This window comes from Nicotiana tabacum, chromosome 1, assembly GCF_000715075.1.
Source record: "Nicotiana tabacum cultivar K326 chromosome 1, ASM71507v2, whole genome shotgun sequence".
Lineage (NCBI taxonomy): Eukaryota > Viridiplantae > Streptophyta > Magnoliopsida > Solanales > Solanaceae > Nicotiana > Nicotiana tabacum.
In genome coordinates this window covers 73,071,395-73,099,247 of record NC_134080.1, presented here as the reverse complement: position 1 = coordinate 73,099,247, position 27,853 = coordinate 73,071,395, and the positions used below count along the sequence as shown (strand labels likewise).

General features: G+C 40.4%; 1 protein-coding gene across 2 annotated transcripts in view; it reads right to left on the bottom strand.

Moving 5' to 3' along the window:
* LOC107807682 (uncharacterized) overlaps positions 1-16,362 on the bottom strand; it is a 33,495-nt gene extending 17,133 nt beyond the window's left edge. Inside the window, exons 1-4 of one of the 2 annotated variants that reach the window (XR_012708609.1) lie at positions 15,943-16,362; positions 11,393-14,261; positions 10,213-10,241; positions 9,549-10,134 (exon numbers count right to left, since the gene is read on the bottom strand). The gene's annotated coding sequence lies outside the window, so the exon portion shown is untranslated. Of the gene's footprint in view, positions 1-9,548; positions 10,135-10,212; positions 10,242-11,392; positions 14,262-15,942 lie in introns of those variants that run through there. The other variant, XM_075251651.1, reaches the window with a different exon arrangement.
* Between the last annotated feature and the right edge of the window lie 11,491 nt (positions 16,363-27,853).

Below are 27,853 nucleotides of genomic sequence, written 5' to 3'. Positions count from 1 at the left end.
GGTAGTCTAGGACCCAAAAGCATGCTATACTTGGAATATCTATAATCTTGTTGGCAGTTGAATTTCTTAAATCTTATCGAATTAGTAAATGAATTTTTAAAAGGATTAAACTTCATTTTCTTAAATCGCTAAGAGAGAATTGGCTTTTATTTGGATAAACGTTCCCCGATAAATTCTTTATTTGCTATTTGAGCATGTATTTCTATGTGTACTTGCATCGCATGTATGATTCGCGAGCAGGGTGTTTGTTTATTTATGTTGACCGCGTCGCATGTATGATTTACGAATGGGGTAATAGATGCATCTATGGTTCGCGTCGTTCGACCCTCGGCAGTGCACATTTTACATTTATGTTGGATCGGGTCGTACGACCTCGGCATGATACGCGTATGTTTGTATTGTGGCTTGAGATTTATAAATGTTGACATTTGCCTTTCCTGGCCGGAGATAAATTGATAAGGATAATAAAAAGTAAATCTTTGGAAATCCATCATTATTTGGGAGTTGTTTACCTGCTATCTGGCTTTATGAATTATAATATTTGTTTTACAAAATTCTCTGATCTCCTCACATTTTTACTATATTATCATTGGACCACTAGTAAGTGTCGAAGTCGACCTCTCGTCTCTACTTCTTTGAGATTAGATGGGATACTCATTAGGTACACGTTATTTTCTACTCATACTACACTTGTTGTGCATTTTTGTTGCACATGTTTATGTGTGGCTAGTGGCATAGCGGCATGGTTGATATGGAGATTTAGGTGAGTTGCATTATTCGAGACGACCGTGGCCAGCAAAGTCTCCTTCGGAATTTTGTACTGTGTTTTTCATTTCTGCCCACTTGTATTCCAGGCAGTTACTACATTTTATTTCATTCCTAGTAAATGCTCATGCACTTGTGACACCGGGTTCTGGGATGATTATGGGGTATCTTGTATTAACTTCTTAGTATTCATATTTGGTTTGAGACGATTATCTTTTACTGGTAAAATTGAAGAAAAATTATATTTTTCAAAATTTTAAAATGAGAATTTAATTAAGTATCTTGGTTGGCTTGCCTGACAGCGGTGTCCGGCGCCATCACGACCCTTCATGTATTTTGGATCGTGACAACATGGTATCAGAGCACTAGGTTCCCTTAGGTCTAACGAGTCATGAGCAAGTCTAGTAGAGTCTCGTAGATCGGTACGGAGACGCCTGTACTTATCTTCGGGAGGCTACAGGGCTGTTAGGAGTACTTCTCTTCTTGATTGCTCATCGTGCGATTTGATTCTTTGAGGCTTATGCCTTTACTTCCTTCCTATGCAATCTTATGTGAGGCGAAACCCTTGTTATAAATCGAGAATTGAAGAATTTTAATGGTACTACAGAGGTGGTGCGGGGTGTTTCTCCCGGTATAGCTTATTGAACTATTGTCATCGCCTTGCGGAAGTCTACCCCGTTATTTCAGCTCTGTAATAGTATTCTCGAGAGCTTTGAGTCTATGCACAGGTTTCTACGATTGCTCATGATCGGTTGTCGCACAGTATGGACGTGTTGATAAAGTTCTTGCCTATGTGTGGGGCAGTAAATGACCTGAATAGAGGTCTACTCAGTGCACGATTCAAAGATTCGATATTTCATACCCGGCAGAGGAAAAAGCAGTTGTCCTGTGAATGTCCAAATTTTGATTGGCAGGGTGATGAGACTTAGTATTTTCGAGTGTGGTGGAATTTTCATTTGCGATGTGGTGTCGGCATCCCCGATTGTATGTGTTACGTTCGCCAGTGTTATGGTCTTCTGCAATTCGCCTTTGGGGTAAGATATTGTGAAATAATGTTGGAGAAACGACTGTTAGATATCGCGGGGTGCAGTGGTTCAGGAGTGAATCGGTGTTTCTAATGTTGACGGCTCGATAGAGATGATCTTCGGAAAGGTTTAAAGTTAGTGGCGATTTGTGGGTTCAAGTGATAGAAAGATATTTTTTTTAGGCAACAACTGAGCAGCAAAGGATGGGGAAGGACATGTGGGGAGTGTCAGGCGGTGCTTAAAATTTCTAAAAGGCCAGATGTGAGAAGCAAAGGTCGAGTAGTTGATTAAAGGGGTGAGTTTTGCCAAAGTGGGAGTGTGGTGGAGTTGCATATGGGCTTTGCGGTAGGATGACCACGCACCTTAAGGAGAGTTTGGAATGATTTGGGAATTTTAGAGATTGGTGATTGGGTCCTACAGATTTAATTTGGAGCATGGGCTATAATGCGACAGGAGACGGAAGGGAGCTGCTTGAAATGAAGAAAGATACAACATAAATTTGAATTGGAAGGATGTTGCCGCACATCTAATTGATGTCCACGGGGGGTGAATGGACTTGTACAGCTAAAGAGTGAGCTCGAACTCAGGATGGGTTATTGATGTCGTAGTGATTGTACCCCGTGCAGCAGCGTTGGAAGATGTCAGAAAGTGATTTCCACAGGTGGGTTATTCCCTGTGAGCAGGTTAGCGGTCGCGTGGTTGGCAAAGCTTCTGCGGAGGATTTTACTGTCCATTCCGGTAAGAGGTCGAGTATGTGAATGTTGATGGAATTTCAGGGTGTTCATGAAGTGTTAATGGAAGGATTTCAAGGAATCTAGCGGTTTAATTGCGCGAGGTCATGTCAATAAGAGATAAAGAATCTTGGTGAATTCCAGAGGGGTGTAATAGTGGCTTCAAGCTAAATGGGAGAGTCCCACCGCCTATGATTGGGTTGCATGGTTAACTACTTGCGAGGTTTCTGGTTATTAGCATATTGATGGGTTATTTCAGCTACGGGAAAAGGACATAAGTGATAACTTGAGCAAAAGAATCGTTAAAGGTGTGTTATGGTTGGCCTATTGGCTCATGTTCAGATTGGGGAAGGATTCAGGATTTATGCCTTGTATAGGTGCGGGTTTCAAGGGAAGTGATTCTGTCGGGTGCTTCGTCGAGAGGGTATGCATGTGCTAGAAAAATCATGGAATTGATTATATTCGGAGTCAAGTCAGAGCGGGTGGCTCTCAACAACGGCCCTAGTGGATTCAAAGGGGTTAAGTGTGGTGCCTAATGATTTCGAGCCTATAGGTACAGTTAAGAACCAAGCTTTGTAACAGCTTATGAGAAGAGGACTAGAATGTCCTATGATGTTTTGACTTGCAGTGTAGCATTTGGGAGGTATGAAATGGTTCGTGGAATTTGAGACAGCATGGTCTTGTGATTCAAGGTCACTCGGGATGAGTGCGGATAGAGTGTGTTATGTGTTGAATATAGTTAGTATTTCTGAAGCAATCAAGGATAAATTGGAAGAAGATAGATTGGTTAGCCATAGTTGAATTGGCATATTGGCAGTAGTGATCAGTTCCTTCAGTATGATCAAGCTATGCAAGCAATTTGTGACGGTACGTGCGAGGCTTGTCGGCCGCCGTAATTGATATTATTCAGAAGCATACTACTATTATGGCCTGTTATGTGTAGGCGGATCCCGGAAGGGCTATGGTGGCTTAGACCACTACTTAGATATTTGCATATTCCACGGTTATGAGAATTCACCTGTGTGTTGCTATGGTTCCCCTGAAGTGAGTTAAGTGGAAAGTTTTTATATGATCAAGTGTTAATCTATTAGTGGTTTCGGAGTCATACTGAAAATCGTGTTCTGTCGTATATTGGCATGATTGGGTGCAGAGAGTGGTATGGAATTTGAAGCAAGAATCAGGGTTGTAGTTCGGTGTTGACAAGGATGTCACGAGCTCGGATGAGCAGGAAAGGAGTTTCAATGTTTAAAGTAAGTTAGTATTGTCTTCAGCGTCACCGAGATCGGTGTTTTGTGAAAAAGGCTTTGCATCCTGGTTAAGGATTCTTAATCGCTTTTCAGCATTAGTGCGGCCGGTGGTTTGGATGTACAAACCTGTCATCTATTACGGAAGGTTGTGGGGGCGTGCCCCCACGGAAAGGTTGTATAAGTGTGGCATGTAGTCACTTGATGGGTTGAAAAGTGAGCCAATTATGAAGATTGTGGTGATGCCGTTGATTTGGGAATTTATGCCTGGAGGGCACTTGATTTATTGAGTTGTGGACTGTGGATGATTACTCTGGTTATGATGGTTGTTCTTATGTGTTATGGGAAAAAGGGGAGCTATTATGGACCTCTTAAAAGTTATTAGCCTAGTCCTGTGCGATCAGAATAAGCTTGAAGTCTGTGGATGGATTCAAATGTGAATATGGGCTCTATATTAGGCCAGATGTGTTCATTTCAGTAATGCGTTCCTTATGGGAGAGTAGTCAGGGTGTTATTTCATCGCCAGTTATTTCATGCAATGATATAATGTGCCGTGTGAGTTGTGAGGCGACTTGGGGAATTGCTTATGTGTTGAGGTTCCACGTAGAAACGAGGTTATATGAGCAAAATGGCTCTTGATATTCAGATCGTAGATCGCACCTCAGTTGTGCTTGAGTTTTATAGCTTATAGCGCTATATGTCCCCTCAGGGATGGTATTATGCACTTAGCGTGCTTGTGACCGATATTCAGTGTTTTGTTGTAATGAGCAATTTAGCTCGATGTGCACCTCCTTAGGTGAGTGTTATGTGTGGATCAGGTGGCACGCCACCATGGGTATGTTATTTGGATCGGGTTGTGCGCCGTAATAGTGTGATGTTGAGTATAGTTCCCCGTATCTGTTTTTATGTGTTTTGTCTCCTATTTTTCTGAGGAAAGCTCATATTAGCTATGTGCCCGCGTCGCATGTATGATTTGCGAGCGGGGTGTCTGTTCAATTATGTTGACCGCGTCGCATGTATGATTCGCGAGCGGGGTAATTGGATTTCCTTTTCAGAGTTCGTTTCCTTTATGTATCATGTTCGAGTTGGCAACCTATTGGAACATGGTGGCATCATATGAGACTTTTGATCATGTCCGGGGTGGCTTATTACCTGAGCAGTTCGTACTGGGTGAGACGAGATCATTGGATTAGGATCATTTCAATCTGATTATATGAAGTATATTAAGGAGCAAAGACCATTATTTGGTTCAGGATGAGGTGATGGTTCCTGTTAGGAGTATAGACTCAATGAATTGTTGATTCGGCAATTGGTTATGAATTTCTACACATCTCTTCCGTCGTGGCGGTATTGTAAGAGTTACAGCAAGACTTATATATATCATGAGGTGCATTGAGAGCATAAGATTCGTGGAATTTCAACTAATTTGATCAAAGAATGTTATTGTGGTCCTGTGAGTAAAGTGGTGCAAGGTGTGAATCCAACTAAGGTATGCAGTCATGTCTTGGTGCTGCGTGTAGTTATTGATATGGTGAGCGTATGTTGGAAACAGGCCTGGCATAGGATTCCGGATGTTGGAATTGGGCTCTAAGGCTTATATGCTTGAATAAAAGGGAATATCTTCAGAATTGATCGAGCTAATGTGCTAAACTGAGTTGTGGTAGCACGGGAAGGTGCATGAGGTGTTAAACAATGATTTTAGACTACTTCAGTGTAGTTCTCAGCACGTTCGAGGACGAACGTATGTTTAAGTAGGAGAGAATGTAACGACCCAACCGGTCGTTTTGAGCTCTAGCACGTCGTTCACCAGTTTGGGGCCATGAACAGCTTCATTTCAGGTATTACGACTTGCACGCGTGGTCGAAATTGAACTTTGGGAAGTTCGGAATTTATTTAGAAAGAGAATTCTAATTTCGGAAGTTTAAGTTGAAAGAATTAGCTAAGATCGGAATTTTTAGTAAACGACCTTGGAATCGGGATTCGAGGGTTCCAGCAGGTTCGTATGATGATTTCGGACTTGGGCGTATGCCCGGATCGGGTTTCGGATGACCCAGGAGCGTTTTGGCACCTATTGTGGAAGTTAGCATTTGGGAAGAAATTTCATAAGTTTGGGTTGAAGTGCATTTCGGTGTTATCGATGTTCGTTTGGGATTCCGAGTCTGGGAGTAGCTACGTATGGTGATTCTGGTGCTGAAAGCGCGATCGGAAGTGAATTCGGAGGTCCGTGAGTCATTTTGGAGTCATTTGGCTAAAGATAGAAATTTGAAGTTTTTTGAGATGTTTGACCGGAAGTGGACTTTTTGATATCTGGGTCGGAATCCGATTCCGAAAGTTGGAGTAGGTCCGTAATGTCGAATATGACTTGTGTGCAAAATTTGAAGTCAATCGGACGTGATTTGATAGGTTTAAACATCGAAAATAGAAGTTTGAAATTCTAAAGTTCATAAAGCTTGGATTGGAGATCGATTCATGGTTTTAGCATGGTTTGATATGATTTGAGGCCTCGAGCAAGTCCGTAATGTGTTTTGGGACTGGTTGGTATGATTGGTTGGGGTCTCGGGGGCCTCGGGTGGATTTCGGGTGGTTAACGGAACGAAAATGGAATTTGGAGAAATGCTGAAGCATCTGCTTCAGTCATAACCGCACCTGCGGTGGGTCAACCGCAAGTGCGAGACCGCAGAAGCGGCCGTAGTCTCGCAGATGCATCCCAGAGCTGGCTAGGCCAAACTGCAGAAGCGGCTCCTTAGCCGCTGAAGTGGCTTCGCAGATATGGCTTCAAGACCGTAGAAGCGGTCCCAGTCCTTTTAGCCAATTCCGCAGATGCGGACTCCCTTTGCAGAAGCAGGACCCTGACCGCAGATGTGGAAACTGCTGAAGCAGTCAGCTTCATTTAAGTCGAGCTCCATCCATTTTTGACTGTTTGTCACTCGGGTATTGAGCAATTTTGGAGCTCTTGAGAAGGGATTTCAACATAGCATCATGAGGTAAGTTCATCCCCCTTATTTCTAAGTTTAACACTCGAGTTTTGGGTAGATTAACACCTAAAGATTTGGAGAAATCAAGGGGTTAGAGCTAGACCTAGGGTTTTAATAAAACTTAGATTTTACCACGAAATTGGTTATGAAATGGATTAGAAATCATATATTATCGATCCTTAGGTTATAGAGAACAACTTCCTTCGGAAAATGTCGGAATCCGGGCACGTGGGCCCGGGGATGAATTTTAGGAACCTTGCATTTAGGGTTGGGAAATTGGTTTAATAATTAGAATGTGAACTTTTGAGTATGTATTGACTAGTTCTTACCCTATTTGAATAGTTTTGGTTCGTTCGGCTCCAAATTGGAGGTTTGAGCGCGTTCTTAAATCGGAATATAGGCTTCGGAGCAAGGTGGGTCTCTTTTCTAACCTTGTAAGAGGGAATTGTCCCCATAGGTGATATAATTAGTTATGTGCTCCTATTTGTGGGGGATACGTACGCACGAGGTGACGAGAGTCCGTGCGTAGCTACTATATGTGTAAGTCCGGGTAGTCTAGGACCCAAAAGCATGCTATACTTGAAATATCTGTAATCTTGTTGGCAGTTGAATTGCTTAAATCTTATCGAATTGGTAAATTAATTTCTAAAAGTATTAAACTTCATTTTCTTAAATCGCTAAAGAGAATTGGCTTTTATTTGGATAAACGTTCACTGGTAAATTCTTAATTTGCTGTTTGAGCATGTATTTCTATGTGTACCTGCATCGCATGTGTGATTCGAGAGCAGGGTGTTTGTTTATTTATGTTGACCGCATCGCATGTATGATTCGCGAGCGGGGTAATAGATGAATCTATGGTTCGCGCCGTTCGACCCTCGGCAGTGCACATTTTACATTTATGTTGGATCGGGCCGTACAACCTCGGCATGATATGCGCATGTTTGTATTGTGGCTTGAGATTTATTAATGTTAACATTTTCCTTTCCTGGCCGGAGATAAATTGATAAGGATAATGAAAAGTAAATCTATGAAAATCCATCATTATTTGGGAGGTTGTTTACCGGCTATTTGGCTTTATGAATTATAATTGTTGTTTTATAAAATTCCCCGATCTCCTCACATTTTTACTATATTATCATTGAACCACTGGTAAGTGTCGAAGTCGACCTCTCGTCTCTACTTCTTCGAGATTAGATGGGATACTCATTGGGTACATGTTGTTTTCGTACTCATATTACACTTGTTGTGCATTTTTGTTGCACAGGTTTATGTGTGGCTAGTGGCATAGCGGCATGGTTGATACGGAAACTCAGGTGAGTTGCATTATTCGAGACGACCGTGGCTAGCAGAGTCTCCTTCAGAGTTTTGTACTGTATTTTTCATTTTTTCCCACTTGTATTCCGGGTAGTTACTGTATTTTATGCTCATGCACTTGTGACACCGAGTTCTGGGATGATTATGGGGTATCTTGTATTAACTTCTTAACATTCATATTTGGTTTGAGACGATTATCTTTTACTGGTATCTTGGTTGGCTTGCCTAACAGCAGTGTCCGGCGCCATCACGACCCTTAGTGGATTTTGGGCCGTGATAGTGTACTTACTGAATTAGCTGCTAATTGTTGTTTAGTACTCAGTCATAGCTGTTCTTGCTTATTATGCCTCTGTCTCTTGTTGTTCATTGTTGATACATGACATTACCTCTGTTTGGGCTGTTTATATGATTTTTAAGAGCCCGAGAGACTGGAGAGATTGATGACTGAGTGAGGTCGAGGGCCTGATCTGTGAGGATATTTATGAGATCGGGTTGCACGTCGCAGCATGTTGTTACTGATTTATGATTGAGTGAGGCCGAGGGCCTGAGTGATTTATGCCACGAAGTGGCTTGTTATAGCACTTGGGCTGAAGGAGCCCCTCCGGAGTTTGTACACACCCCCTGTAAGCGCAGGTACCTACTGAGTGCGAGTACCGAGTGCTGAGCGACTGGGAGGAATGAGTGAATGTGAGGAATGAGTGATTGTGAGGTTGGAGTGATGGGAGGACAGAGTGACTGAAATTCTGAGAAAATACATTTACTTCATTACTGTTGCATCGCAGATGTCATATCACTGTTTCAAAAATTATTGGAAGATATTATTTACTGTTCAGTCAAATTTGATATCTGGTTTATTGAGTACGTACTGATGTGACTTAAACTGTTAAATTGAAAGTATGACTACTCTTATTTGAAAGTTATTGAGATAACTGTATTTGCATAGCTCGTCACTACTTCTCAGTTCCTTATTTATTTATGTTACTTACTAAGTTGGTGTACTCATGTTACCCCCTGTACCTCGTGTACAGATCTAGACACTTCTGCTCACGGCTGTTGCTGATTGAGGAGTCAGACTCAAGAGACTATTGAGGTAGCTGCATGGAATTCGCTGACCTTGACTCTCTTTTCCTTTCATGTTGTACTGTTTTATATTTCTAGACAGTGTTTTATCAGTTGGATGTTGTTATCATTTAGATGCTCATGCACTCAGTAACACCGGGTTTTGGGGATGGATTGTTTAGTACTTTTGGAGTTATATTCTGTTCTAAAAGGTTTTATTTAATATTAACTGCTTCCCCCTTTATTTAAAAGTTCTACTGTGTTGAGATGTTGAGTTGAGGCTTGCCTTGTACCACGATAGGCGCCATCACGACGGGTGAGATTTTGGGTCGTGACAAGTTGGTATCAGAGCACTAGGTTACATAAGTCTCACGAGTCAGCTGATAGAAGATGAGACAATTTATCAACAAACTCTTCAAAGCAGTAACTGCCCCATGGAAAAGAAGCACGAAGGTCTGCGTCGTCTATAATTTTCATAAAACGATCACTTACCCAAAAGAACAGCTTCTAATATATAAATCTCAGCAAACTTTACTGCATCTTCATTGCAGACCTCGACATCAACACTTACATCATCTGTTGCACCAACACGGAGTCGAGAACGCTTTTTCATAAACTCATACAAATTATCTACCTTCAAACCCTTCTTAATACCAGAGAAATATTGTTCCTTCAAATGGTTCTTTCTATCATCAACGAAACTATAATCAGATGCCTCAATCTTCAGCTCGGTAATAGAATGGAAATCATCTTCTGTAAATTCTACGTCGTTCCCAAAAACTCTAAAAACTATTTTGGTTTTATCCTAGTAAAATACTTGGGAAAGCAGCATACAGTGAGTCAACTTCCCAGAGTGACCCACCTCATTCAATTCTAAAAATTTCCCAAATATACCGTTCTTTAATTGATCCATTTGAGTTCCACACAAAAACGACAAAATAGTTTTCTTAAAATTTCAATCGTCTTTCCAATAACAATCAGCAGGAAACCACTTCTTAAAATCATAAAATCTATCTCCCTCCTAAAATCAAAATACAACACATATAAGCAACATTTCATATAATTTAAGATAAAAACTTCAAGTTTCAGAAATACGTACCTTCAATATCCTACTTGAAGATTCCATTTCTATAAAATCATGAAAAAAAACATATAACATTAGATAAGTAAACACAATCATAATTCAGTATATATATATATATGAGAAGTAAATTATAAACAGAACTCATCCACTAAAATGAACAGATCAACAAAGTCTACAGATTGCAATCTTCCAGCATAATATACTGGATCACAATAAATTACAAGATATGAAACTCCAGCAATAAATACAGGGGCATACAGAAGAAACATAATCAAAAAACAAAGTATAATAATCATCCAGTATAATATACTAGAGAAAAAACTTAAGGATTATATACCGGAACAAAGAGCATAATATAAAACAAGAAAACAAATAAATACTCAAAAAAGTAATGACAAATAAAACAAAATTTTAGTCTAAACAGAACTCATCCAGTATAATATACTGGAGAAAACGCTTACACACAGCAGACGTCCCGTAAAATATATTGGAATGAAACAAAACTCAATTATATTATAATATTCTTCCAGTATGTTATACTGGAAGATAAACATTCACATGATAGACTTCCAGTATAATATACTGGACAAAATTTTACTAAATTTAATAAACAAAAATCATAATCAAAACCCACACAGTAGACGTCTACAATTCACACACAGCAGACGTCCCGTAAATATACTGGGATGAAACAAAACTCAACTATATTATAATATTCATCCAGTATAACATACTAGACAAAATTTTAATAAATTTAATAAACAAAAAATATAATCAAAACCCACACACTAGACGTCTACTATTCACACACAGCAGACATCCCGTAAAATATACTGGAATGAAACAAAACATTCACATTACAGACTTCCAGTATAATATACTAGACAAAAAACATAATTAAAATGCAGATGAAGCAAGAAAATACTTGAAATTAACTCTAATATACAGAGACTAGAAAAAATTTGAAAAACTTATAAAAACAAATTACACAACAATTACAACATTACAACATAAAACTAATAACAAAGTGACAAAATTACTAGAAATAAGACAAACTAATGAACAGAGAAAAAATCATAAAAGTTAAAATACAACAAATATTTAAACCCTAACGGTACGAAAATCAAAATTAAACCTAAAGCACCATTAATAACAACGAAAATTCAAAGACACTATCGTAAAAAACAAAACTCACCCTAATTTTGAAGAAAATTGGATGAAAGCCAGACAAGATTCGAAGAAAAGTGCTCTCTCAGGAAAGCGATATTTGTACAACTGCTGTAAAAACAAAGAGAAAGGTGATAAAAAGTAACTAAACAGTATGTTAGAAAGGTCAAGGGCAATTATGTCATTTACCAATATATTTTAAGTTAAAATGGCTAGAAATCGATTACATTTGGAACGGTGGCTATTTTTCGATAGCCGCGAGTAAAACTGGCTACGCCGTACAATTTTAACAACATTCGATTACAAAAGCCCACGCGAGGTCCTTACATATGATTACAAAAGCCCATGAGGGGTCCTTACACAGAAATAAAGAAGCAAGAGAGTACATATGTAGTGAAAGCCTAGGACCTAGTTTACTCTCAAAGGTTCATCTCTGGTAGCAGCATCTCCGAGCACCACCTCCTCGAGATGCATCCTCGACGATGATACCTTCGACCGCCACCTCCTCTAGGTTCCCAACTCAATCCCACGGAGCAATATTTCTGAGGGCGAAGATGAAGAAGAGGAAAGCGGGAAGGCAAAGAAGCGGAAGGTGATGCAGAAGAGGCAGAAAAAAGAGACATAGGCCGCCGAAGCCAAAGGTTGAAGATTCGGCGGGCCTCAACCCTACTCACACGGCCACTCCGGGTCAACCTTCCGGGACGTCGTGCCGTGCGAGCTTAACGGCCGGTTGGGCCATTTTATCCCTTGGAAAAAAACCCGAGAGATGAAGTGCCACATCAGGACAGGGTAGGAGAGTGAGCAGCGGTGTATAGTTCGAACACTCTCCCGAGCAGCGGTGTAGAGTCCAAATGTTCCCCCAAGTCGGAACAGGCCAACCCCCTTTATCTCGTCACCTCGATCTAATGACGACAACAGTGATAGCCGTAACAATAACAACAACAACAACAACAACGAGACAGTATAATCTCGCTCGACACGACAAAGCCTAGGTAAAAGGCCATGGCGTGACTGATAAAAACGCCGACATAAGACCTTAAGACCAGATACCCCAAACATGGCTGGTAGAAATGGAGAAGGATAATGAGAATGAGAAGAAAGGAATGGAAAGATGTTTAGAGGCACTTGGATAAAAAGATAGCATGGAAAGACCCAATTATAGGGGATGATAATGTGGCCATCAATGCCTTTGAAAGACGGATCGACAGGCGCAATCAATGCGCCATTGAAAACTGGATCGACGGCGATACGGTCGCCTTGAAGAATGGGAATCGGTAGCACATTGAATGACGCTGAAAGACAAGTCCATAGGATGTACAGGTTATCGTGAGGGTTTACGTCGTAAGTATGATATCATCAGCGTGATGTCAAATTCGTTTCTTATCACTCCTCTCTAAGAAACGCGGGGACTATCTGTATACGGTGAAATCGGAGGGTCCAATTTCTCATTATCAAAGCACCTTAGAAGGCCATCTCGAAATCTCGAGGCTACAAGGTTATGATCGAGTCTCCTCCCTCGAGGCTCGTCGGCACTCGGTCTTAGGGTAATGTTGACCACAGTCACAGCATAAACAGGGATTTCCCAAGGCACGTGGCTAGGACTGACAGAGCCTAGAGAGCTACTCTAAGACCCGAGTCAAGGTGTCATCTATTGGTCACATCTCCATATCTTTGTAATTAATGCTTGTTGTACTGTGATGAGATTTCCCTCCTATATAAATGGGATCCCTATCACTTTGTAAGGGTTGGTCACTTCAGTTGCTCCACACGAAAATATACAAGAACTCTCTATTTCACCCTCTAACATATTCTCTTGATATTATTACTTTCATTTATTATCTTCATATTGGTTCATCATTTATTGTTTATCATTGGCCATAAAGAGTCTTCGTTGATTATTTCATAACTGTTAGCCCTATCCCGATCACCCACGATAGCTTGAGCCCGAGCCTTGGAATCGACCTCGAGGCCCCAAATCGGCAGGCTCGAGGCCCCGAATAGTTGACGTAACGGTTTGATTATAACTCTCTCCCTAACTTTATTTCGTCTCTAAATCTCATATACTTAGCATCAACTGCTTAACAAACTAGCATAAAAATAGATCACGTATTTTTAGAGTCTCATCAACAAATTTAATTGTTATTACCATTTTCACGGTAAACAAGGTGGTTACTCGGATGCTAAGCAAAACTCTCAGTTCTTAGCTCGTTATAGCGCATCTACACATGCAGTTTAACTCCAAAACTTCATTTTAAAACTCAGAGTTGTGCACTTGATGTAGAGACCAGTTGTAATACTATAATGATAACATTGCAGTTGTGTTCTTTTCTGAGAGCAATAAACTGACTAGTTGCACCAAACTCATGCAAATCAAGTTTCTGACAGTCAAGGATTTGGTGAGACAAGGAAATATCATATCTTTGACTGTCAAAAGATAATCTTTTAAGACCAACAAAACTAGCCATAAACGCAGGTGTGTGTATATTCTTTTAAGAACTACAAAACTAAGCAAAACTAACAAAACTTTGATGGTCTAAGCTAATTTGACCCGCCTAACTAACTAATTTTCAATCAGTCTTCGTCAGTCGAAAGACAATACTCCTGGTGAACATTATGGCTAAAGGCTTTACTGGCTATCATAAACAAATAGGATACGATATATCACACACCACAGAGGAAGAAAAACCTGGACCTCCAGAGAGTGGCTAACATGCCCAGCATGCAATGACAATAGTACAGGAGAGAATTGTCAAGCTCTCACCCACGATTTTCTGAAATTTCCACCATCACCCGCAGCTAAACATGAATCAAATGATGGATAATTAACCTCATATTCAACCAACATGAGAGATAATTAGATATGTTGCTAGCAGCATCTGGAAAGGATGCATTGCCTCCTGCAAAAAGGAAGGGAAGGCAAGACTCTTATCCTTGTCTTATCAAAAAATGGTGGACGGTTAATCAAACCATGGAGGTTCATGTGCACAATGCTTTGCAAGAACTTGTGTCCATTGAATAGAGTTATCAATGGCAAGCATAGGTACAGTGAAACAGTGAGCAAATCTGGCATCCTACAAGAGTACCTCAGTGTCCACAACACCAACAAACATTAAATTAAGAAGACTTTTCATCAACCATTCACAGGGGCGGATCCATGTGGAGGGTTATGGGGCACGTGAACCCATGCATTCTTCCCTAGATTGTGTATCACACTGGTACTTTTCTGATAAAGTACTTAGAAGTTCATGTGGGAACCCATACAAGAGAGCATTTGGTGCAGTGGTGGCATTGTGCACCTTTGGCCTTAGGTCTTAAGTTCGAATCCCACTTCCCTATCTTTCACCTTAGAGCCAATTTTCTATCTCGTTTTCTTTCTTTTCTGTGTCAGTTGAAATCCCATGCCCTATCTTTCTTTTCTGTTTTTTTCCCTTTGTTCTTCTCTTTTTCTGGTTCACTCTTTGACCTATCTTTTAATTAAATTCCTGCCTTCCTATTATTATTTTTGGATTCTCTTTCTTTTTTCTTCTTTTGTGTTTTCTTCATTTCTCTTTTGGTTCAATCGTTGAGTTTCAAAAACTCTAAAATATAAGATTTTAAGTTAGTTTGAATCTTTTCAATTTAAAGTTACCTCTCTTTATTTACCATTCTTGTTTCGAATATTTATTCAGTTTTACTAATAGAGCTAAGTCCTCTCTACCTTCACAAAGGCAGGGGTGAGGTCTCCGTACACACTGCCTTCCCAAGACCCCATGATGTGGGATAATACTGGGTGTGTTGTTGTTGTACTAATAGAGCTAAGTATTTGTAACTATAAATAATGATGCTATCATTGTTAATTCTCCAAGGTAGGAAAATTATTCAGGCATTCATCAACGAAATGATACATTTTTGTAATAATAATATTAATTGTTGTTTACTTGTCAAGTTGTTGTCATGGCTAAATTTTAGAGAACACCCATCCTCCCCAAATTCTGAATACGCCTCTAATCATTCATCATTTCCCTTGCTAATAGAAATATAGAATTGTCTGAATTGAGTTCCTTCTCCATTCAACCCTTTTCAGATATGTAATTGTATGACAAATATCAAAGATCTATCCTAATCAACAATTAAATCCAGCAGGAAGGAATCACAATTCAAGTCTTGCTTAGGAGACACCTAAAATAACTGTGCATGAGTCATAATAAAATATGGATACAAAGATACAATTTTCAAGACAACTACCAGGGTACCCAAATGTGACTATAACAAATAACATTATTATGGAAATATAAGGCAATTAAAGCAGCAATCCATCCCGATAAATATCTGTAACCCCATCCACCTTAAACTGCAGAGTAAACACTCAAAGAGCTCTGTCTATGTATGTACATGTATACCAAAAACATAACATAAGAAGGTCCAAAATGCTGGCACATATCCAAACAAATAAAAAGCTTAATCGTTACAACCATATCTCAACACACAAAGAAAATACTAATAACTTTTGTTAAAATAACATCAAATTCTACAGACTAGGCCCAAATCGGAAGCAAATGATACTCTACTAAATAACTACTAATAAGAAGAAATATTTACCAGTGGTACATTGAAGAATACTCTAATAGAGTTGGAGATTTTGGATGAAAACGCCCCAATAAGCCTTTGATAACTAGATCTTCCATTATCCTGTCACAGATGACTCGCACTTATCACACTAAAAACCTTCCAAAATATTTGATTCGAAGGGTCGTTGTAGAGAAGGGCGAAAGTCATCTGCGACAGGAGCACCGGAAGATCTGAACATCAAAGGCGTCGGAACGATTCGATTTTTGGAGACTGAGAAATTAAAGAGATTTTTCTAGGGTTAGTAAGGATTGCCCGTGAGCTAGCATATATATGGAGTATCCATGAAATAAAGAGTCTATCCACGCGTTAGATGTATTACCGGAAAAGATAAACGCGTTCTCTTTTTCCATTTTTGTGTCAGGCGCTTTTTCGAGAGACCACCATGTTCTATTTTTTATTTTAGAGAATATAGATTGCCTCTTGTCTTTTTCTGTATTTTTAAGCTTAGGTCTTTTGAAAATAGTCTCTCTATGTTTACGTACACACTATCCTCCTCATATCCCACGATGTATTTCACTGGGTCGTTATTGTTATTGTTGTAGTAGCTTAATTTTGCGAAATTCTAATTTTAATCCTTATAATATTTGCCTAATTTAATCTTCAATTATTTTATATGTGCACTTTTGATCTTTTTATGTGGATCTTCATAGATTTAACAAATTATTAACTAATACGCCATTTAATTACTCATGTTTTCTTTAACCTTGTACTATTATATCATATTTGAGACTAATTCAGTTTTATAAATAGTCTACATGTTACCTATATTATTTAATTGGACAAAATACACACCTGTTAATTTAACAGTTAATGTGTTTAGTCATATATCACAACGACCAAAATAAGAATTTATTAATAATCGAAGCAGTAAAAGTGCTATTATTCCTTTACTTTAACATTCTTTTTGGAGTTTCATTTTGACATTCATTTTTGGAGTGTGAGAGGTAAAAGATAGGAAGGGTTTAAGATTCTTCCTATAAGGAATTTCTCTATTAATGTTGACAACAACAACATCAACAATCCAGTATAATCCCACTAGTGGATTCTGGGAAGGATAATGTGTACTTAGACCAGTATAATTCCACTAGTGGGTTCCGGAATAATGTTGAGACTTTTGGAAAATATGAAGAAGAATGCAAATGATTTAGGCTTGTAACATAATACGAAAAGCTTTCCTAAAAACGAATATTTTATGGCAGGTATTTATATAAATTTTGCCAAAAAATTATAATTAAAATAAATAGCCATTGCATCTACATAAGAAATAAAAAAAAGTACAATTCTAACATCATTATTTTACCAGTACATTATACAAATTTTTATTTAAAAAAGGTCTAGTGGGTCGCTAAATAATTTTTTAGTGGATGTTTTTCATTTTTTTTAAATAGTTAGGTAAAAAGAAAAATGACAAATATCCCCTAAAAGTATAGAGTGACTTTTCAGTTACAAAGGGTAAAATTAAGTGATCCTTCATTGACTCTCCTAACCAATTTTCATTAGTTCAATGACCTTATGAGAAATCAACTCGAAGAAATACATAATTGTAACAAATAAATTAATATATATGATTATGTGACAATTAACAACTCAAAAATAGCTCGTATAGAAAGTTATTTTTTATTTTTCTTCACATCCACGCGCCTAGAAGTTAATGTATCCACGCTCTTTGTCATATCAGTATTCAGAAGGTAACAATTATCAAAGAGTCAAGTTCAAGGGATAATTAAGACCACGAGTAATTTAGAAGTACAACTAATAATTCGTGTCAAGTTTATAGAGTTTTTTTTTTTTTTAAGTATTTTGCCTACTTTCTACCAGACTTGCTAAGAATAAGAGATAAAAAATTGTAATCTTTGATCTCCTCTTTAGTTACGTTAGCTTTCTTTGTTTCCATTTTTTAATTTTTCCTGTGTCATTGAAATGAGCAAGTTAAACCCTTAAGATTAAACCAAAGTCATCCACAAATTCTTTTTGTTTTTCCCTAGTTCATCCACTAACGTCAGTAAATTAAAGAGCTTTACTTTTCCTCTGCCAAATTTATGTTACCGCTGTGTAGAGCTCAACCTCAATTTCATAGTTAAGGCATCTTCGACTCTCTTATATATAATCCAAAGCCTCATTCACTTGCATTTTCCTTAACTTGTTATAAGTTGCTTTATCTAAGTGTTTACCCTAAAAACCAAGTAACAATTAAACTTGTAATGTGGTTTTAAGGATATGTGATTTCACTTAATACCAATTGATTAACTTAGAGATAAATTATGGGAATTTACAAGAATGCAAAACAAATCAATGCTTGGACAATGCCCTCGAGCTGATGAACCCTCGAGAATGGTGAAGTAAGAACAGTTAAAGAGCAGTTAGTTGATGAGCAGAAGAAAGAAATATTATATTTCCTTGATATTCATGAATGTAAGATGTTTACAAATGATGGGACCCTCTTTATATACTAGAGGAATTGGTACAATTTTAATTACGGAAGTAAATCCTGTGATTGATACAAATAACCACCCTTGACTTGATTTGTTCCGAGATTTCCGCCGTTATCTTCGACCGGTTACGGATATCTCGCCTTACTGTTATTGCACTTCACTCGAAGTCGGTCATACTTAATCTCGATTGCTGCTGGCATCGGTCTCAACTAACACTTCAATCTTTAGACTTGATGTCTAGTCTTCGAGCTCGGTTTGATTCATTACGAGACTACACCCGATGCAACTCACTTGTCTCGATCAAATAGTAAAATGGGATAGGCCTGATTATGACTATATACAGATAGTCCCCTCGTTTCTTGAAATGTAACGAGAAGAAACGAACTGAGCCCTCGATTTAGTACCTCAATCAATGATGACGCCACCCTCGTGACGTAAGCGACGGAGGCGACCGAAGCGTTGTATCTGCACAGTTCCCAAGATCATTAATTAGTGCTAGTTGGTGGTCGACCACTAGTGTTTTCAAACCATCATAGCAGATATTATAAATAGACCATCTTCATAATTTTCTCAAACTTTACTTTCAAAATTTCCCTTAATCTTCAAAAACTCTTTTACTTCCTTCAGGCTTATCAATTCTGCAGGTTCTTCAAATCCCGTTTGCCAATATTTTCTTAAAACAATAAGTTTCGTCTTCTTCTTTCTTTGAACTCATATAACAATGGAGAAAATATCAAAAACCGTCCCTCAAAAAGAAAAAGTCTCCTCATTGCAGCCGGCCGGTGATAAAACGCTAGTGGAGCCACACATCGAAGAGTGCGTTCCTGGGTCATGCAACCTTACTTTCGATTTTAAAGTTGAAAAACCCTCGTCGGTCCCTGGTTGTTGTGAACCAATGTCGAGATATATATGCTCGATAACTGAAGGCAATCTCGAGCAGGTGAAAAAAGATTGTCATTGGGAAAACAAAGAGGTGGTGATTCCTACCCCTGAAGAGGACATCACCACTTACGTATAAGGGTTCTTAAGTGTATACACATACCCCTTTATGATGGGTCCCATTGATCTGGTTATCCTCAACTTCTGCCACCAATACCGAATAACTCTTGGCTATATACACCCTTCTTTTTGGCGCATCGTTATCTTACTTCAATTCTTCGTGAGCAAGGTCGAAGGGATGCCATTTACCCTCGACCACCTCATTAGACTATATAACCCCCATCTCTATCGAGGAGGATTAATAAGGCTCCAACGCTGAGCCACAAAGGTGTTGTTCTTGAGTATAGACAAGGACAAGGATGATGGGTCGGTTTGTCCGGGCGAGGACCTCCGATATAATCCTGGCCGAGAAGATGCCATTCCCCAAGGAATGGAACGTGAAGCGTAAGTGCAGACCTGTCAACATCTTATGTTGATTGATTTGTTTCTTTTATCTTCCCTCACCCACATCTTTTTGAACCCACATATTTTCTTATTATGTAGTGGTTTCCTGGGTGCCCGGTGCAATCCCTAACCTTGAAAGTTGGGTTCGGAAGCCGGCTTCGACTTCTATATATGTTGAGCGCTCATGGCGCGATTTAGCAAGGGCCCGATGGGAGGCCAAGAATCATGGTAAGCTTATCTTATACGTTTTTATGCTCTTCTCTGAAACGTTCATTTGTACTTGATTTCCTTTTATACAGGTCTCAGGGATGTTTCCAAAATGAGACCGCCACCTCCTGGGGAAGAGGAGGCCCTGAAACCGGCTAAGGATAAGAAGAGGAGAAGGGTCTCACCTTCCGATACTCCAAAGCCTAAGAAAAGCAAGGATCGTAAGTCGAAGAATGACTCCGCCGCTCTACCTGCCGATGTAGCCCAAAAACTGCGAGATGAAGAAGAAGAGAAAGAAGATGCTGACTATGAGCTGCAACTGAGTCGGTGATAGTCGAGGAGGCTCATCTTCGAACCGAGGATATCTCGGAAGATAGTCCGAGAAAAGTCCCCGAGTCATCGGGGGCTAAAGATGTGTCCCGCCGTGATGAACAACCGGCGAGTGTGCCTGTCCACCGTGACGAACAATCAGCGGGTGTGCCTGAAGGATCCGATTTTGAGGCCCTCCGAAAAGGAGAGAGTGCCCCAAGTGTCTTCCTTAGGGCAATCAATATTGATAATTCGCCGCCCCTCCCCACATTTTCTGAAGGGCAATTTTGGGAGGCCCAGTCTATAGAGACCCCCGATGTGGGAACAACCCACAAAGAGGATGACTTATTCCGTAGCTGCTTCACGGGGGTCGATGATATTTCTGACCTGGATGCATCGATCATTTTTGATGAGGCTCAGCGACTCCTGAACCAAGTAGATTTCAGCCCCCGTTATTAGGTTTATGTTTGCTTTTATTTCTTTTTGTCTGATTTCCTTCCTTTTCCATAGGCCATGACGCTTCATCGGAAAGCATTTTCCAAATTCCGAGCTAAGCTGAACCGGTGTGAGGCCGATCTCAAAAGGCTCACGGAGGAGAGAGACGCCCTCAAACTCCTCTATATGGAAAAAGAGGAGGAGGTCAGGGACCTCTGAGCTGAATTGGCAATAGCTCATTAAGAGCAGACCGATCTCATCGAGCAGGTAATGTAAATTTTTGGGAGCTTGATATATCAATTTGATATTGGCAACTAACACTTAGATCCTGCAGGTCCATCAGAAGGCCGAAAAGGTTGAGCAGCTTCGCGAGGAGGCTGAGATGAAAGAGGCAGAGACTTTGGGGTGGAAGCATAACATGAACCGCCTCGCCTCAGAGAAAGATACGGCTCGAGCCCAACTGTATTTGGTTGAGCATCAACTCCAAAGTGTGAAGGAGGAGAGCTTGTCCCGAGCCAAGAAAATTGAGGAGCTCGAGGCTTGATTGGCCGCTGAGCTTGCAAAGACCACATCTGAGGCAGAAAAAGTAAAAGCCGAGGCGGAGGCGGTCGTGGCCGTCTACCGGGCTGGTGCTGAAGTTGCTCACATTCAAGCAAAGGATATTTCTGATGCAGCTCAGGTCCGATCATTCTGCGTTGCCGAGCATGCCAACTCCCAGTCTCGAAGAGAGACTCTCGAAGAAATTCATGCTCGTGGTTTTGACCTCACTACCGATATCGAGAACGCGAAAATGCTTGAGGCCAAAGCCAAAGCTTTGCTCTCTGATGATGATGACTCCGAAAGAACAAGTGGATCTGAGAGCGGAGAAGATGAAGATGAGGCTCCCGGCGAAGATTATGCACTTAAAATTTTTTCTTCTTCTTTTTTGGATTTTTTGTGTAAGACCCTAAGTGGTTTTTGTAAATACTTTTGTATATATAAAAGATCCTTTTTCTTTCCGATTTGTCTCTGATATTTGTTTTGCAAAAACTTTGTTTTTCTTTCGCTTTATGATATTTCTGATATACTTTAGGTCTTGTGAGAAATTTGACTCACTTCGTTGCCTTGTGAAAATTTTGTTGAAATTGGATTACTATAGTTTCTATAGTCGAGTGAGGACTTGCTCGAACTCGGAGTAGAAAAAACCCTTAGGTTTTCGTTAAGAGAGGGCGAGTCCTCGAGATCGACAATGTAATGGCCCTTAGGCTCTTGAATCGGGCTGACATGGCCTCAAAATAGTGGCTTTTTCCCTTTTTGACTTATAAGTTTAATCATATAAAAATTTGTTATGCCTTAGAATGAGATAAATCTGTACCCATTAGGATTCAATGTTGTCAAAAAACTTTGCTATGCCTTAGCATAAGTTTGTTCAATTTGGTACCTCTTAAGGTTTTCGAGGGTGGATGTTATCGAAACACTATGTAAATTTGCCGAGGGTAGCCCTTTTTTAACCGGCTTTATGAAAATATTTGAAGGCCTGTTTGATTACGGAATTCGGACATCTCCGAACTGTATTAGTTTGGTCGTAGCCTTTAACATGATATTTTCCCACCGGGCTTGTCTCTCAGTTATACTTCAAACTTGTTCAAAGTATTAGTCCCCGAGTGGGTGGCTGTGGCCTATAAAATCGAGGATTGCCTTTTTAAGGTCTTAAGATTTTGAAGTTTAACAATTCGAGCATGTCGATTTTCGGGCGACAGTCCCCGAGTACGGGATTAATTGCTCGAGCTTTAGTTGTGATTGGCTCTTGAGCCGGTTTCCATAAAATATCGTAGTATGAAATTATAAAGTAGAAATTTCACTAAGGCACAAAACATCTGATAAGGAAAAGGTACTTATTTCAATAGATCATTCATGCGTGCATGTTTTATCAGTAGGGCTCGGGAAATCTACATGGGCATGGTTCACTTGACCGTTTGGCCCTTTACAAAATTTTCCTATTGAGACCCTATTGACATGAAGCATTTTCCTTGAAAATATAACATCCGAGGGTGATGCCCCCCAGTATTCGAGGTTGATTGTAAAGAAGCCTCTGATACTGTTGAATTGTCCCCATGTAGCACAGTTGTTTCCTCGTTATAAACCTCGCCGGAAAAATCCATTTGGGACAAAAACCTATCTAAGGTAAAAAGAGTGCAACACATGCTTTAAAACCTGAGGTCTTTGTGTTGAAAAATTTCCCGACATATTTGATCGAACACCTGCAATAAGTTAGTATCGAATTTAAACAAGAAAAATGAGAGAGACATACCTTAGCAATATATCATTTGAGGAGTGATATATTCCAATTATTTGGTAGTTGTTCGTCGTTCATCGTGCCAAGCTTGTAAGATCCCTTTCGGATGACACCAAGGACCTGATATGTAATACCCCAAAGTTTTAATATCACGACCCCCGTTCGCCCTCCGTGAACCATCATGACGGCACCTAGTCTCTACGACTAGGTAAGCCTAAATTGCGGAAGAAAACCAAAATTTGCGGAAGTAAAACATTTTAAAACAGTAATAAAGTAATAACAGTGTTTAAATGTACCACTCGGCATACACCATGTTTAACTCTCACTATCCAATACATAGATCTAAGACCCGGAAACCCACGAATCTCAAGCTAAGAGCAATACTACATAGCTCTAACTCCGGAATATCTAATAAGAATAGAAAAATACAGAAGGGCTAAATACTAAAAGCAGGAATAGAAAGGGACTTCTCGGTTTGTGGACGCGGCAGATGTACCTCGATGTCTCTAGAGCAGTCGCCTCCTCAAGGATGATAGGCCTGAGTAGCGGTACCTGGATCTGCACATGAAAAACATGTACAGAAGGGGCATGAGTTCACCACAACGGTACTCAGTAAGTGCCAAGCCTAACCTCGGTTGGGTAGTGACGAGGAAAGGTCAGGGCCCTACTGAGGTTAAATAAATATAAAGATGACAGGATAAGGTAAGAAGTACAATTGAAAATCTACAGTAAGGATCTATACAGGTTAATAAGAGTATAATAACGGAAACAAAAATAAAGGCAAACACTAGGAAATACCACTCATAACTAGGATGATAACCGGGGATCTCTTGGTATCCCGAGGATCTCTTGGTATCCTCAATTATATGCTAGGTATCTTTTAGTATCCCGAGGATCTTTTGGTATCCTCAATATACGTGCCAGGGATCTCTTGGTACCCCAAGGATTTCTTGGTATCCTCAATTATATGCTAGGTATCTCTTAGTATCCCGAGGATCTCTTGGTATCCTCAATATACGTGCCAGGGATCTCTTGGTATCCCGCACCTCAGTTCAGATCATAAATACGTACAAGGGATCTCCCGGGATATCGTCCCGTAGTCCCAAAGTAAAAACACACAGTAGCAACACAAGAATACCCAAATAAGATAAATTCCGTACCAAGAAAATAGTTAATTCTAGCCTAACATGCTTCACGTAATGCAACTAAAGCAGTTTAGGCAAATAGGAAATTAAGTCAACTAAACATGCTTTCCTAAACTAGCAACAAGCTAAATATGCAAGTAGAATAAAACAGGAAAAAGAACTCAATTGAAATACTTAAGGAAAAACCGGCTTTTCAACAATTAGCTCAAGTACGTGCTCGTCACCTCACGTACAAGGCGTTTCAATTATCAAATATATCATATCCTAAGGGGAAGGTCCCCCACACAAGGTTAGACAAGCCACTTACCTCGAACCAGCTCAAATCAACCCGAAACTACGCTCTTACCACGAGTACTCAACTCCAAATGGCCCAAATCTATTCCATTCAATCGCATAATGTAAATAACACTTCAAGTAACTGATTCTACAATTAAATTCTAAGCTAATACGTGAAATTTGGTAAAATGACCAAAACGTCCCTCGGGCCCACGTCTCGAAATCGGTTAAAATTTATAGTTTCAGAATCCTCAAACTATCACGAGTCTAACCATGCCAAAATTATCCAAATCCAATGTCAAACCCCCAATCAAAACTCAATTTCTTGGTCTAAGAACTTTTCCCCAATTTTCATACAAATTTCGAAATTAAAGGATGAATTCATGTTTAGATTAATGGGTTACAAGCGAAAAGGAGTCTAGAATCGTTACCAAATCGATATCTCTAAAAATCCCTCAAAATATCGCTCAATTCCGAGCTCCCAAGCTTAAGTGTTGATAAAAATGGCTAAATCCTCGATTTTGAAATCTTATATCTGCCCAGGTAATTCCTTCTTCGCGAACGCAGTCAAACCCTCGCGTTAGCGAAGCACAAAATGATTTTGACCATTTTTCCTCTTACACGATCGCGACCAATACCTCGCGAATGCAATGCTTTGCACAAACCGGCCTTCGCGATCGCGTTCCACCTATCGCAAATGCGATGCATTAAATCTATTGAAACTCAGCCGCTCATTTTCTTCTATGCGAACGCGACACCGCCCACGCTAACGCGATGTACAAACACTTAGCCCTCGCGAACGCGGTGCCTTCCTCGTGAACGCGAAGGCTTAATTTTCACCTTCCTCAACTGACTCTTCGCGAACACGAGGTCCCACTCGCGAACGCGAAGAGTAAAATTCCTTTGCAACAGCTGAACAAAATCTGCAACTTTTTTATAACTTAAAATGATCCCTTGAGCATCCGAAACACACCCGAGGCCACCGAGACCTCAACCAAACCTGCCAACTAACCCTAAAACATCCTTCAAACTTGTTCCAACCTTCGGAACGCTCAAAATAACATCAAAACACCTATATTTTGTCGGATTCAAGCCTAAGAATTCCAAAAACTCTAAAAATACGCTTTTGATCAAAAAGTCTATCGAACCTCGTCCGAATGACCTAAAATTTTGCACGCACGTCACATTCAACATTACAGAGCTACTCCAACTTCCAGAATTCCATTCCGACCCTCAGATCAAAATCTCACTATTGGACCGGAAACTCGAAAAATTCAACTTTCAGCATTTCAAGCCTAAATTAGCTACGGACCTCCAAAACACAATCCGAACACGCTCCTAACCCCAAAATCACCCAACGGAGCTAACAGAACCATCGGATTTCCATTCCGAGGCCGTCTTCACACTGTTTTGACTACGTCCAACTTTCCATCACTTAAGCTCTCATTTAGGGACTAAGTGTCCCATAACTCTTTGAAATTCAAAACCGAACATCCCGACAAATCAAAGTAGCAGAAATAAACTTGGGAAAAGCAGTTAATAGGGGATTGGGGCGTAAATTCTTAAGACGATCGGCCGGGTCGTCACATCCTTCTTTACTTAAACATTCATTCGTACTCGAACGAGCATAGAGACATACCTGAAGTAGTGAAAAGATGAGGGTAACGACTGCGCATATCCTGCTCGGTCTCCCAGGTCGCCTCATCGACTGGCTTGCCCTGCCACTGAACCTTTACCGAAGCAATGTTTTTTACCTCAACTTTCTAACCTGCCTGTCCAATATTGCCACTGGCTCCTCAACATAAGATAGATCCTTGTCCAACTGGACTGAACTGAAATCCAACACATGCGACAGATCACCGTGATACCTCCGGAGCATTGAAACATGGAATACCGGATGAACTCTGGCCAAGCTGGGAGGTAAGGCAAGCTCATAAGCAACCTCCCTAACACTCCTCAATATCTCAAAAGGGCCAATAAATCTCGAACTTAACTTTCCTTTCTTCCCGAATCTCATAATACCCTTCATAGGCAAAACCCGAAGCAGAACCCGCTCTCCAACCATATAGGAAACATCACGAACCTTCCGGTCCGCGTAACTCTTCTGTCTGGACTGGGCTGTACGGAGTCTATCCTGAATCACCTTAACCTTCTCCAACGCATCCTGAACTAAGTCTGTCTGTGCCCAATAATCTGGCCTCACCTGGCTCAAACCAACCCACCGGAGATCTGCACTGCCTACCGTATAAAGCTTCATACGGTGCCATATGAATACTGGACTGATAGCTGTTGTTGTAAGCAAACTCCGCCAATGGCAAGAACTGATCCCAAGACCATCCAAACTCAATCACACACACACAGAGCATATCCTCAAGAATCTGAATAGTGCGCTCGGACTGTCTGTCCGTCTGAGGGTGAAATGTTATACTCAACTCCACCCGAGTACCCAACTCATGCTAAACGGCCCTCCAGAACCGTAATATGAACTGAGTACCTCTATCTGAAATGATGGACACTGGAATACCATGCAGAAGAACAATCTCCCGGATATAAATCTCCGCCAACCGCTCTGAGGAATAAGTAGTACACACATGAATGAAATGAGCGGACTTGGTTTGCCGATCCACAATCACCCAAATAGCATCAAACTTCTTCAAAGTCCGTGGGAGCCCAACTACACAGTCCATGGTGATCCGCTCCCACTTCCACTCCGGAATCTCTATCTGCTGAAGCAACCCACCCGGTCTCTGGTGCTCATATTTCACATGCTGATAGTTGAGACACCGAGCTACGAATCCAACTATATCTTTCTTCATCCGCCTCCACCAATAGTGCTGCCACAAATCCTGATACATCTTCGCGGCACCCAGATGGATGGAATACCTCGAGCTATGGGCCTTCTCCAGAATCAACTCCCAAAGCCCATCAACATTGGGTATACAAATCCGACCCTACATCCTCAATACCCCATCATCGCCAATAGTCACATCTCTGGCATCACCGTGCTGAACCTTGTCCTTGAGGACAAGCAAATGAGGGTCATCATACTGTCGCTCCCTGATACGATCAAATAAGGAAGACCGAGAAACCACGCAAGCTAGAACCCGACTGGGCTTTGAAAGATCCAATCTCACAAACTTGCTGGCTAAGGCCTGAACATCCATCGCCATAGGCCTCTCCGATGCTGGTAAATATGCCAAACTCCCTAAACTCTCCGCCTAGTGACTCAAGGCATCAACCACTACATTGGCCTTGTTCGGGTGATACAAAATGGTGATATCATAGTCCTTCAGCTACTCTAACCACCTCATCTGGTGCAAATTTAGATCCTTTTGCTTGAACAGGTGCTACAACCTCCGATGGTCAGTATAAATATCACAAGGCAGACCGTATAAGTAATGGTGCCAAATATTCAGGGC